The following is a 14,624-nucleotide window of genomic DNA, read 5'->3' as shown; positions in this document are numbered from 1 at the left end:
GTCAGATTTTTGGTCAATGACAAAGACAACAAAATATGTTTAGAATTATTGAATATCAAACATTTTAATTGAAAAAAAATTGGACAAGAACATGTTTAACTCACAGTTATTTCAAACAACAGTAGCTTTCTTTGATTATTAATCTTATCTGATAAAACTGTATCTAAACTTATCTATAAATAACAAAACTTCCAAAAAAAACCTTTCTTTGGGTGTATAGAACATTAAAATAACTTGATTCATATTCTTACAATAAGTAATCAAACTTAGCAATACAATTCATATGTTTTATCTACGGACAAGACATTGTATTCATAATTAATGAAATGTGTTATTAAAACCTAATTTTGATATAGCTGAAAGTGTTCTCTTGAAAAAAAACCACACATTTTATCAGGTTTATCTATCAAATGATGCTTAACTTTCAGAAAAATGAAAACAAACACATTTTGATAATGTCTACGGACAAGACATTTTATTGATATTCAATTACATGCTTTCAAAGATGATTGTTATAGTTAAGATTAAAAGTTACCAATTAAATGTTAATCTGTGTTTTTAAATTTTGGAAAATATAAAATTGTACCCATAATTCTTTATATATCTCAATAATTTATTGATTAAGCCAAAATGAAGACACATTCTTTTTACAGAAATCCATATATCTGAATGTTTAAAACAATCAAACTATTACTAAAACTCAATTTTGATATAGTTAAATGTGTTCTCTTGAAAAAATAACATGCATGTTACCTTTCAAATTAGGCTGAACTCAAGGAAGTTGGATACAAATATATTGTGGTAATGTCTACGGACAAGACAATTTCAGTTGAAAAAAAAATCTGTTAGAACTAATTGTGACTATATTTATGTTGAAAATACTGAGTTTTAATTTGAATAGATAACTTTCATCACCTATAAATAAGATTTAAGTTCAAATAATTGAATTTAATACTTGTTATGTACAAGTGTCTTGTCCGTAGACAATTCCCCGTCTGCTGTTAATACTGAAACGCAAAAGATAAAGTTAGAGAGAGAGAATTACTTTTTCTTCATTTGATTTAGTTAATCTTTTAAGGTATGCAGCAATTGGAATCAACAATATTGAAGTAAGATAAGGTATGCTTTTTATGACTAATAATCTGCCACTTTTTAAAATCCACTCCTGTGAAGTAATTTTACAAAAATTGAGTACACTTAAATTACCATTTATTTATCAAAAAATAAGATATTTCTATGTTTAAACAACACATAGGACTAATTTTGACCCATAATGCCAAGCAATATTGATAAAAAGACATGTCTACGGACAAGACATGTGTCTACGGACAAGACATTCTGACATATTTTTGAAATTTTTCCTCTATTAATAGATGGTAGAAAAAAATGTTAGTAGTGTTTTCATATCTACAAAAGAACAGGAACTTAGCAATGCAACATTAATGTTATTATACTTCCAGTTTACTAGGGAATGCATGTCTACGGACAAGACATTCTTTCACTTTATTTGTATATCCAACTTTGATGGTATATATCTCCAGCTAGGGTACTGCAATATTGATATATGAGGTAGTTTTTGATAATGTATATACTAGAAGAGAAAACTTAATACATAATAGCATAAATTTGATTTATTTTTCTCTTTTATCACTACACTGAGTAAGCTAAAAACAAAAGTACAAAATTTCATAACAAGCACATAGTGTCCAACTTTTTATCGTAACTTTGTAACCACTGGAGATTTTTTGTTGCAACAATCAGTAAAAGAAAGATGAATAAATTGTCTATAACAGTGAACCAATAATGTAGTTCAAATTAAGTTCACTTAAAAACTATCAATTGATAAAAACAGTGAAATTTTAAATGAAACAATATAACGTGAAATTTTGCCCATTTTCAGCGTGTATTTTAGTGTTTTATTTTAAAACGGTAACACCTATACATGATATTTGATATTCATTGTGTAACCCTACATTCTCTTTATCAGTTCAAAGATTTGTTACTTATTCAAAGGTTATCTTCTTGTCTTTACAAGCCTATAACATAGACCCACTATGAAATGCACATCTGATCTTGGCTAGGCCGTAATGTGTATTGCCTAGATTAAAATTTTTTGATTGGTTGATTTAAGGTGGTACCTAACACTACAGGGAGATAACTCTGTAAAGTCTGCTTAACGTTTTGATTACGTTGTGTTTCAAAGGGAATATTAAGCTTCTCAATGATCAAAATTGGTGTTTGTCAAACTGCTATATAACCAGTGTAATATTTTTGACAAAACGATTGGTTAAAAATTTTCATAATTTTTATATTTTTGTGAAAGGGTCAAAGTAAATACATTGTAAAAATTTTATGAAAATTAAACGAGCCAAATTAATTTTAGTGAAAGTGTTGGGTACCACCTTAAAGGGAGACTCTGATTTTCAATGCAATTATTAATATAAGATATTTTATAAACTTCAGGAGATATATATCTTATAAATAATTTTTATATAAGATACCTTATAAAACCTTTAAGATATCTCATATAATATCTAAGATTTCTTATAAAGTATATAAGATATCTTATAAAGAAAATTATATGAGATATCTTATAAATAATATGAGAAATAAACTATATAAGATATCTTATAAAGAAAATTATATAAGATATTTTATAAAGTATATAAGATAACTTATAAAGAAAATTATATGAGATATCTTATGAATTATATGAGATATCTTATAAACTTCATAAGATATCTTATATACTTTATAAGATATGTTATAACCAGTTGCTCCGCAGGGTGCAGCTTTAAACGATACCAGTGGTTGAACCCTGAACAGTTGGGGCAAATTTGGTCACAATATTCAAATTTGATTCTGTCTGAATTTGGATTGTGATCAAATTTTTGACATAATATAGGTTTTAATTAATGTGGTCAAAGATCTAACAAATCTATTGTACAATACTGTGCAATTAGTATTGCATTGTGCAATTGAAGATTTCTTCTTGAAAGTTTTCAAAATTCGAAATTTGAAAATTTAAAAAAAAGGAAGCTCTTCAAAAAATAGTAAACAAAAAATCCCCCCACAACTTTTAGAAACCCCCTTGAGGCAATAACCCTTAAACTCAATTCCATGCTTTCCATTGCAGTATTGAACCTTGTAGTACAATTTCAGAGAGATCCATACACTGAAAAACAAATTATTGTCATGATTGCTTGGAAACTGGAAACATGCTTCTTTTTGGGCAATTAACAAAAAATTCCCCCTCCAACTTTAAAAACCCCCTTGAAGCAATAACCCTTAAACTCAATTCCATGCTTTCCATAGCAGTATTGAACCTTGTAGTACAATTTCAGAGAGATCCATACACTGAATCAAGTTATTGTCATGATTGTTTGGAAACTAGAAAGAAAAAAAAAACAGGAAAATTTGACAATTTTATTGATGCCTTTAAAAGACTCCACAGACTAATACTGAACCCATATGTAAATGGCTCCAGGAGAATGAGCAATCCTTGTTTACCTTCCACAACAAAATGTTGAAGGCTCAAAAAAAATGGTTTGAAGATTTTAATTTTTCTAATAATCAAATAATTCAAGGTTAACCAGATTTCAAATCTGAAACATGTCCTGACAAAAATAATTAAAGAGGCTACTCAGGTGTCAATATTTGGTTAAGATGAATTGTTCCTTTTTTCACAATTTTATAAAAACAAATTTATTATAGATTTTGATATATATGAGTAAACATGCATTCAAATATCCAAGTTTTTTTTATTTGAAATAATAGTGATAAAAGGCAGGTTATACTCATGATAATCCCTTTATGACATGCAACTTTTCTACATATTATATGGTACATTAATTTTCAACAAATTTACTATCTTCAAAACTGTTCTTTATAATATCCCAAGTCAGGAGCCATTGGCCTTTGTTAGTCATGTTAGTCTTGTATTTTTTTATCATTGGTTTAAGAGTTTAGTATGACATCCATTTTCACTGAACTAGTACACATTTTTCATTGAGGGGCAAGCTGAGGCCAGCACCTGGGTGCAGGATGTTCTCCATGAATTGAGAACACATTGACTTTCCTTACCTGCTCTTTGGTTGGGTTGTTGTTTCTTTGACATATTCCCCATTTCTATACCCAATTTTATATAAAATCATTTTAAATGTCCAACTAAATGTGTTAAAATTAACAAACATGAATGAAACCATATATATACCTGTAGCAATAATTCTGGAATTAAGCATGGTCAACTATATACATATATCTACATCGGTTCTTCTTAAACTGCTACAGATCTGAAACAAACAAAAAAGTGAATAAGTATAAATGAATGGTTTTACACTAGTAATTTTGTATGGGCCCTTTATAACTTGCTGTTCAGTATGAGCCAAGGTTCTGTGTTGAAGACCATTCTTTGACCTATAATGGTTTACTTTTACAAATTGTGATTTGGAGGGAGAGGTGTCTCATCATGCTCATTGGCACTCATACCACATCATCTGATACCAAATTACCTAGTAAATACATAGATATGTATAAGAGTAAAATCTATGTCAGGCCTTAAATCTGTGTACTTTCCTATGATCTTCCACTTCAGGGACTCTATCGAAAATGATTCACACAGGCGTTGGTTCACATCTTGGAGTTTAATTTCCTATGATCTGTTTTCATCAAATCATGACACTAAAATATGTGGCCCATTGACATTGTACAACCTCAAATCTGTTAATTGAGGCCAAGACACTCAAATCTGTAGCCTGTTGTATTTTCAAGTCTGTTTCCTTTTTATACAGCAAATCAGTTGGAAAGGGCTTGACTCATCAGATTGCCAAATAAGAAACAATGTCATTACATTTTTGTAACAAAAAGTAGAAATACAATTTCCACTGTTTGGTCTTCCAGATGGTTTTTGACAACACAATTATTTCCTCAAAGATGTGCAGTCAACACATAGAGAACAGTGCAAAGAAAAGAAAGGACATAGATTTGAAGCTTTGTTGATAATTAATATACATGTCAAGTATAAACTTTGAAATCATAACGGTTCTCCAGATATATATAGCGGACAAGATCTTTACCATAAGACATGGGGTCGTCAACTGAAACCAAAGTTTTTGATCTTAAACTCTGAAGTTGTACACACGTTATGACACCCCCTCTGGTGTAAGTAAATATACATGTCAAGTATTTAGTATGAAACAAGTGAAACTGCGAGCTACTGCTCACTGATGATACCCCCGCCGCAAGTGGATAATATAAATAGTGTAAAAATATGCAAGTTTCAGAAATCCTTGTATTGCAGTTCCTGAGAAAAGTGTGACAAAAATTTTCAACTTGGCTATCATGTGTAAAATCATACAAGTGTTCGGTAAACAGGAAGTTGTCGAGTGATGAATCTACGCATCACACGGTATAGCTGATTTATATAAATCCTGAAACCAAATTTCTGAAATCCTTGTATTGCAGTTCCTGAGAAAAGTGTGATAAAAATTTTCAACTTGGCTATCATGTGTAAAATCATACAAGTGTTCAGTAAACAGGAAGTTGTCAAGTGATCAATCTGAAAACGCATCACACGGTATAGGTGACTTAGATAAACCCTGAAACCAAATTTCAGAAATCCTTGTATTGTAGTTCCTGAGAAAAATGCGATGAAAAAAAAAATAGTGTAAAAATATGCAAGTGTTCGATAAACAGGAAGTTGTCGAGTAATGAATCTGAAAACGCATCACACTGTATAGCTGACTTATACAAATCCTGAAACCAAATTTCAGAAATCCTTGTATTGCAGTTCCTGAGAAAAGTGTGACGAAAATTTTCAACTTGGCTATCATGTGTAAAATCATACAAGAGTTCGGTAAACAGGAAGTTTTCAAGTGATCAATCTGAAAACGCATCACACGGTATAGCTGACTTAGATAAACCCTGAAACCAAATTTCAGAAATACTTGTATTGTAGTTCCTGAGAAAAATGCGACGAAAAATATTCATGGGACGGACAGACAGAGGTAAAACAGTATACCCCCCTTTTTTAAAGCGGGGGTATAATTATAATGGGTCCCTAGATATAGAGACACAACCGCAGAGGTCCAACCCTGAACAGTTGAGGCAAAAATGGACACTGCTTTACAGAACGCAGCTGAATATGACAGCAGAGGTCCAACCTTGAACAATTGAGGCAAAAATGGACACTGCTTTGCCTAGCCCAGCTAAATATGACCGCAGAGGTCCAACCCTGAACAGTTGGGGGAAAAATTGACACAATATCGCGCTTATTATAGGTCTGAATTTGTATTGTAATTAAAAAACTTGACACATAATAGGTTTCTGAATTCTGACACAGAATAACTGTAGTCAAATAACTAAGTATTGGTATTAATATGATTTAAATTTATATTCAAGTTTTTGCTTTTGGGTAATACACTATTCTGTTGCAAATTGTCCCCCCCCCCTTTTGGAGGGGCTTTTGTGCGTATTGATGACCCCCCCCCCCCTCCCCCCAAAAAAAATTAAATTTGAAAGAAGTTTTCTTATAAAGGAGTAGGGGCAATAAGGCCCATATTTGGCCCAAAAAATACTACAAATTTAAAAGTTATCATACATATTCTTAAATTACTGAAAACTTGTCTTAGGTATAAGATACTAAGAATAACAAAACAAATTTGACATTGAACATGTTACCATGTCAACAAATCATGACTTAATTTGCATATTATGTTAAATCTCATGATTTTCCTTGTTTTTCATCAAATTTTAAGTGCATTTTAGATTGAAAAAGTATGTGCACACCCAAGAAACAACTTTATATTTGGTGAGATTATGCCAATAGTTATAATAAAGATTCTGTTAAATTATTTTGTTGTTTCTCGGCTGCGCAGGATGTTTCCACAACGGAAATAGAGATTGAAAACTGCATAAGTTCTGTATTTTTCATCCTTTTTCTGAAAAAAAGTACACATTATGATGTATTTGTGACGTCATCAGATAAAAATCTTTATGTTTTTTATAATTATTTTTTTACCCTATGCATTTCTAAACATTATGTGCCAATTTGAAATGGTTATCAAACATTTTATTTTCTTGGGCCAAAACTAGGCCTTAATACTCCTTTCTAAAATATTAAAATAAATTCAATGAGAAAAAAAAAGCCCCCCTTTACCACCCCCCTCCCCGCCTCCAAAAATAAGATATGGTTATAATTTTAACCAAATAAGCCAATACAAACAATTTGAGTTATTTAACCTGTATCACTGAAAAACTCTTTTTAGTATGTACTTTTTTAAAAATGCACTTTGACCATTGAATGTATACGGATTGACATTCTTTCATTGATATACATGTATATATGAGATTTAGGTATTAGTTGTTTTTAGTGTGGAACTAGCTAAGTAACTCAAGTACTCTCAGATCATGAATTTTTGTTAGTAGTCTTTTTGTTTTGTTTTGCCTTGTATTCATAAGATTTGATATGTAAAATCCTTTTCAACTGATGTTTTTAATTTGTTATATTGTGCAGTTTTATTACTTTTCATGTTTGTTTCACTACTATCACAGGATAGGTGAAAGTTCAGGGCTCTTTCAATATGATTGTCCCTGCACATTTTGCATTTTCTTGTCCCCTATCAGCTGCATACAATTATCGTTAGTTGCTCTTTATCATGCTTGTTTTACATTTTGTTGACTTGTAAATACATCTGCCAGTTGGTTTTCTTATTTAAATTGTTTAGCATTTTGATTTGTCTGATACGTTTAATTTCCTATGCAGCATAAGTTTTGCTCAATTTTGAAAGGATGTGAGCTGAAAACATGGAAAAGCAACCTTTAATTGTTAACATGTGTTGTTTGGTCTCTTAAGTAACTGATGTTTTATTGGCAGTCATATCACATCTCCTTATTTTCAAAATACAACAAAAAAATATAAATTAAAATCTTTTGAAACAATTTACACTACACACAACCAGGCAAGCCATAGAAAGTTAAACCATGAACAAGTTGATGGAATTATGTGTAATTAGTAAAGACAATTAGAAGATGTTTCTGAGGTATAAAGAAACATCATAATATATTTAATAATCATTTATAATATTAAATGCCATTGTGATTGTAATTTATAGACCAGGTGTACACAGTTACATGTATTCTGCTATTCATTTTACAAATTTTGATTGTCATACAGTGCGTAATATTTTATTTTAGAGAAAACTAAAAGAACCCGAGAAATTTCTATTCGTATTTATAAAATATACGTACTGGAAAATATAAATGTAAATAATAATAATAATACTTTATTCCAAAACCTATAGAAACAGCTTATACATTTGTTATCATGGTAATACATTAGGTTGACAAACTAAATATACATGCCATAAATATGTTGTTTAAAATTTGTCCAAAAGCATCTGCAGGAGATAAATACATACACACACAACAGCACTGTAGAATGTATAGTGCATACTTGTAGGTTAGCCAGTAACAACAAATACATGTAGGAAAAGGGGGGTCAGTATTTACAATATTTTTTTATTTCACATTATCATTTTGGACAAAGGATAGGCAGTCTGTTAACGAGACTACAATGAATGTCTCTTGTTTGTGTTTTATTCAGTTAATAATGAAGTATTTTCAATACAATAAATACATAACATGATATTCTGCCAGGTAACAGTTACCTTAGGGAGTTTGGATTGTATTTTAGCTTGTGTATACTATATCATACAATGTTAGCAAAATCAAAATAATGGATAACATAAAAAAATTGTTCGTCCTTTAAAGGTCATTATCAACTAACCTGAATAGTGTTCTGTTTATTAAACTTTCCGTTCATACATTAAACTGACCGGAAGTAATAACGAACGTTTATTTATATAAACACTGTAAGCCTTTATGTATATCATACTCCAGTTAATTGCAAATCTTACTTGATTATACATATGATTACTCGTGTTGCTTAATGCAGCTTTTAACTGTCTCGCTTGTCACCGTCAAGGTCATAGGTATTTAAGCACATATTCCGTTAAAAATATATTATTTCCGTGATCAATAACAAAGTCAAATTGTTATTCTATATGATAATTTGATATCAAATAAACACACGCTCTTAATTACATTTCGAAAAATTGTACTATTTAGCGATTCTTAAGCTTTACCACAAAACGTTATGTATTAATAGCGTTGCTACAGAAAATTAAGTTTTGCATTTATTCCGCCGTAACACGGGTTTTAAAGATAGATTTTCACACTTGACTTAATTTCAGATACTTAATATACATTCAAACGATAATACTAACGATAGTGGGACTTAACTCCAGTCTTCGATTAACTAAAATAAGGAGGAATTTATTTTCATCCTAACTTACATTTTTCCGCCATTATGGGTAGAAATGCATGAGGACGCGATGCAACATGGGAAATATCCGCGCGACAAACGGCCACGTGTTCAGTGGATTATCACATGACCTTAGCTGTTAGCTTTTTATGATCGATTTCTACGTTCCTGACCATTCTCTATCATATTTTGAAAGCTGGTAAGTACAAGTATATTTATATGATGACAACATTTCTTTCGATTTCATACAAGTATAACATTGTGAAAGTTGTTTAAATCATCGTAAACTGTTCCATATTTTTAATGCAAGATAAAAATGTAATTTGACCTAATTATAATACTGTAAACAAAGATTTTGACTTCAGAGATTTGATATATATCACATACATATACGAATCAATCAAATGATCGTAGTAACACTATTGATTACTATTGATTTTAATTGATTGTTTGTTAGAGTGGGTTTCTTATTTGAATCATATTGCGAAGAAAACGATAAAGGTGTGGTCTAGCATAACACAGTCACAACTCCACTTGATGTTTACAAATATACGATACAGTGTTGTTGTCATAACAGTGACGGTAACCATTCGCCGTGAATTTTGTCCCAAATGTACGATGAAGTTCATTAATGCACAGCAATTACATGCAACGATAACAATATGTCTGAATTAAAGTATTTCATTGACCTTGAGCTTTTTAAGTGATGCATGTTGGATTAACCAATAAATGATGTAATACTGATCAGACAGCCGTTTGACACGTTACTGTGAAATTATGTTTAAAACTATTATGTTTACCTTTTTTTTCAGAAATTAAGAAGAACAGGTTCATTAAAGAATTTGGAATAACAATAAATTAGATCAGGAAGGAACAGATTTTCAATATAATTCGGCATTTTTAATTTCGCGTTTTGCAAATAAATAGAATTTTCATAATACTGGTAGTATTGATATGAGCTTGTGATTTCGAGCTTTCGACCGAGGGGGCTATTAAAGTATCTTAAAAATAATTTTGATAAATCGTGAACATTTTACCTTAAAAAATCGTGTGACTATAATTTTTGCTACAGATTTTACGAGCATTTCCTGATTTAAATCTGAACAGGTTTTGTTTCACAACACATTGTGACATCAAAGCATCGACCATGGCAGCTGTTGGTTCCGCCCGTCGGGATGTAAACGACTTTTCTTTCCATTTTTTTCTCCCGGCATTTTAACATTACACTAGGATCCACTAAAAAGTTGTGAAATTTTGAAGCATTTAATCTTATGATGATAAAGAGGAAATTTTAAAATCTATTGTTCTGAGATCGAATATATTATTATATATACCGTAACTCACTAAGCCTCGTTAATCATATATATTTAAAGATTAAAGCGGCAAATACAATTAACTAGAGTATAACCGTCAATAACAAAAACGGAAAGAGCACCCTTCTATCATCTAACCTTTAAAATCTTGGTCACGAGTTAATAGGCCATAACAATCGTGTTATAAAAGTTAGATTTGGTGTAAACCATTGTAAATAAAGTACAACCAATAAATAGACTGTAGAACAACGCCGGATGATGCACTTTATAAGATAATGGTCATTGGTGTTAAGACTTTATGGTTGTATTTCAAAAATTAGGGAGGTAACCATTACCCTATTGATGAAAAAGCAAAAGAACGAAAATCTACATCAAATCCATCAAATATTTTCATCAAAATTTTAAAAATAGTTATTACATTTAAAATCGTCTTGGAAAATAAGAAAATAGGGGAAGCACATACATCAACTTCTGTTGTAATATCGTATTTGTAAGAACAAAACCATTTCTGATAAGTGAACAAAGTAAAATATTAAGAATATATTGTAAAAAAAAAAAGAACACCATCGCTTCAAACAGAAGAAAAATTCGTCTGTGGACCGTACAATGATTGTTTGCGGCCATACCTTGGTCGCGTTTACAAACAGATCACAGAAAGTCATACCCGTAGCCAGGGGGGGGTTCGGGGGGTTCGGACGAACCCCCCCCTTGAAAACTATTAAGCACTGTTAAAGTCGATGTTCTGTTCGAATTGTGACTGTTAAAGTCGAGTTTGTGAGTCAAACGAACCCCCCTTTGGAAATTCCTGGCTACGGGCCTGAAAGTAACCCATGCATTTATATTGTTTGCTGTGCCGATGCACACATAAAACACAAAACGTGTCGCTTGTTTCCCATATATGTTGCATTTTACAGTTGAATTTTATCATTTTTGTAAAGCTTCAGTCTCAAGCTTCATTGGCAATGGTTTGTGCTTGGGTTCTTATTGACATTAGAGGGCGAATTTAGGTGGTACATGACAGGCAGGCGACTTTGAAACTATCAATGCATTTTTGTTCAGGTTTGAAATCGACAAAAATTAGGAAGGCAAAACATGAAAATGCGGAAATGGCCGGTGGCGGAGACTGTCCTATCAGGATCCACCTTGGTCCTAGCTGATCCACTGACCACTCGGTATATTTTCACGCTCACCATCGAACGAAAAATCTTGATGATCCGCAGACATGGGACTAAATCGTACAACATGTAAAAATGTGTCTTGCGCTGTTTAAAACACCTAGTCCTAAATGAGGCGGCTCATTCTTACACCATACTTCACGAACTTTTTTTAATTTGACGTCCGTGTACATACCATATCTACAAGTGACCTACAATCAGCCAACTTGTAAGATCAATCAAGGGATTACAGCACCCACCCACCCCAAAAATCATCTTAAAATGAAATCATTTAATTCGCGTTCCGATGATTCAAATTAAGTGTTTGTTCGAGTTTAGTTTTCAGGTACAAAAAAGGTTGGAACACTATAGATAACTATATGTACTCGAACCTCCGCGGCTTTTGGTCAAAACAAGTTATTGATATTTTAATGAAAACTTTTTATTATTATTCTCTTTAATTTAAACCATACATGGAAGAACTTTTTGTTGAGCATGCGACTTCTGTCACATAAATCTGGACACAGAGATAGTGATCATGCGGCGGCGTTAGCTTAATTCTTAAAAGCTTTATATTCTAGAAGATGGAATACCTGGTTGCCTTATACTTTGCATACAGATGCCTTATGTTATGAAGTTTCCGTCTGTCACATGTCCATTGTCCTTTGCCATATTTCATGGTTCAGTGAATACTTGAAGAAAAGTGAAGATTTTTTTGTAATGTTAAAAACCGTCTTATGATGAGGAATAAGATAACTATATTTTATTTGTGCGTACCTTGTAATATTCTCATGTCTGACTTAAATTTTCGTGGTTAAGTCCATATAGCAGATACTATAAGCAATAGGTCTATATTTGGTGTATTGAATTATTGGCATTTTTTTCATGGTTCAAAGGTAAAAGTTTTTTTACAACCGCAAAGTAATTTTGTTTTCGTATATTGGTATCACGTCAGCGTCGTCGGAAGACATTTAGTTTTCGGACAATAACTTAAGTTTGAGTGAATTGATCTTTATGAAAATTAAACGCACGGTTTAAAACCACAAAAGAAATGATAGGATTGATTTTGGTGGTTATGGTCCCAACAGTTTAGGAACAAAGGACCAAAGAGGGGTCAAAATAAGTGTTTCTAGTTTCCAGACAATAACTTGTTGTAAGTGTATGGATCTTTCTGAAATTGTACCACAAGGTTTCATACCAAAAAGGAAGGTTATGATTGATTTTGGGGGTTATGACCAAAAACTGTTTCGAAATTAGGGGCCAAAACAATACTTTTCTAATACCAGTGATATTGTTGTTTTTTTTCAAAACTACCTCTACCCTTTTTTATTGGGGAAAATATGCGTCGTTTTCATCAAATTGGGAAATTTAAAATAAACCATGAACTTAACTGAAACTTTAATTAACAGACCCATTTTTAAGAGTCAAACCCTGCTTTAAAATAAGACTCCATTTTGTGAGTGATGATACATAAATAGACCCTCAGATGTGCACATGTATAGTCATTTTAGGCAAGAAATTGATTAAATGAGTGTTTTTCGGTGTGTATTCATGCACAATTACTGCCGAGACTGCACTGTTTGTGAAAAAAGTTGTCCAGGAGAAAAAGCCTTTATTCTCCACTAATTTAAGGCAAACCATATCACTGAATACTTTGTATACATTTCTTATTTCTTGTCGAATTTTAATAGGGTTTTATTCTAGAATTCTTGCGGTTCTTTAATATGCTGAATCTAACCGTGTATTAAGTTTTTTGGAATTTGGTCCCCGTTTTTAAATTGGTCCACATGAGATCCAAAGGGTCCAAAATTTAACTTTGTTTGACTTCATCAAAATTGAATTGTTGAGGTTCTTTGATATGCCGAATCTAACCGTGTACTTATATTTTTAATAGTGGGTCCCGTTTTCAAATTGGTCTACATTAAGGTCCAAAGGGTTCAAAATTAAACTAAGTTTGATTTTTACAAAAATAAAACGAATTCTTGGGGTACATTGATATGCTGAATCGAAACGTGTTATTTGATTTTTGTCGAGCCTTCGACTTTAGTCGAAAAAGCGAGACTAAGCGATCCTACATTCCGTCGTCGGCGGCGTCAACAAATATTCACTCTGTGGTTAAAGTTTTTGAAATTTTAATTACTTTCTTAAACTATACTGTATTTCCACCAAACTTGGACATAAGCTTGTTTATGATCATAATATAGTATCCTGAAGTAAATTTTGTAAAAATAAAATTCCATTTTTTCCGTATTTTACCTATAAATAGCGTTAGTTTTTTTTTCTGCGGGGAAACATAACATTCACTCTGTGGTTAAAGTTTTTTACAATTTTAATAACTTTCTAAAACTATCCTGGGTTTGTACCAAATTTGGACAGAAGCTTGTTTATGATCATAAGATAGTATCCAGAAGTAAATTTTGTAAAAATATAAATCCATTTTTTCCGTATTTTTCTTTTAAATGGACTTAGTTTTTCTGCGGGGAAACATTACATTCACTCTGTGGTTAAAGTTTTTAAAATTTAATCACTTTCTTAAACTATCCTGGGTGTGTACCAAACTTGGACAGAAGCTTGTTTATGATCATAAGATAGTATCCAGAAGTAAATTTTGTAAAAATATAAATCCATTTTTTCCGTATTTTACTTTTAAATGGACTTAGTCTTTCTGCGGGGAAACATTACATTCACTCTGTGGTTAAAGTTTTTAAAATTTTAATAACTTTCTTAAACTATCCTGGGTGTGTACCAAACTTGGACAGAAGCTTATTTATGATAAAAAAAATAGTATCCAGAAGTAAATTTTGTAAAAAGATAACTCCATTTTTTCTGTATTTT

At 31.5% G+C, this 14,624-nt stretch overlaps 1 protein-coding gene across 4 annotated transcripts in view; it reads right to left on the bottom strand.

Annotated features, from left to right (window-relative positions):
• The window catches only part of LOC134697387 (uncharacterized), a 49,448-nt gene extending 39,986 nt beyond the window's left edge, over window positions 1-9,462 (bottom strand). For 2 of the 4 annotated variants that reach the window (XM_063559641.1, XM_063559644.1), the window contains exons 1-2: window positions 9,354-9,462; window positions 4,214-4,292 (exon numbers count right to left, since the gene is read on the bottom strand). The gene's annotated coding sequence lies outside the window, so the exon portion shown is untranslated. Of the gene's footprint in view, window positions 1-4,213; window positions 4,293-8,785; window positions 9,154-9,284 lie in introns of those variants that run through there. The other 2 variants (XM_063559642.1, XM_063559643.1) reach the window with 2 other exon arrangements.
• Between the last annotated feature and the right edge of the window lie 5,162 nt (window positions 9,463-14,624).

The sequence above is a fragment of the Mytilus trossulus genome, chromosome 14 (assembly GCF_036588685.1).
Source record: "Mytilus trossulus isolate FHL-02 chromosome 14, PNRI_Mtr1.1.1.hap1, whole genome shotgun sequence".
Classification (NCBI taxonomy): domain Eukaryota; kingdom Metazoa; phylum Mollusca; class Bivalvia; order Mytilida; family Mytilidae; genus Mytilus; species Mytilus trossulus.
The sequence above is the reverse complement of the archived record's forward strand: the minus strand, read 5'-3'. Positions and strand labels throughout refer to the sequence as shown.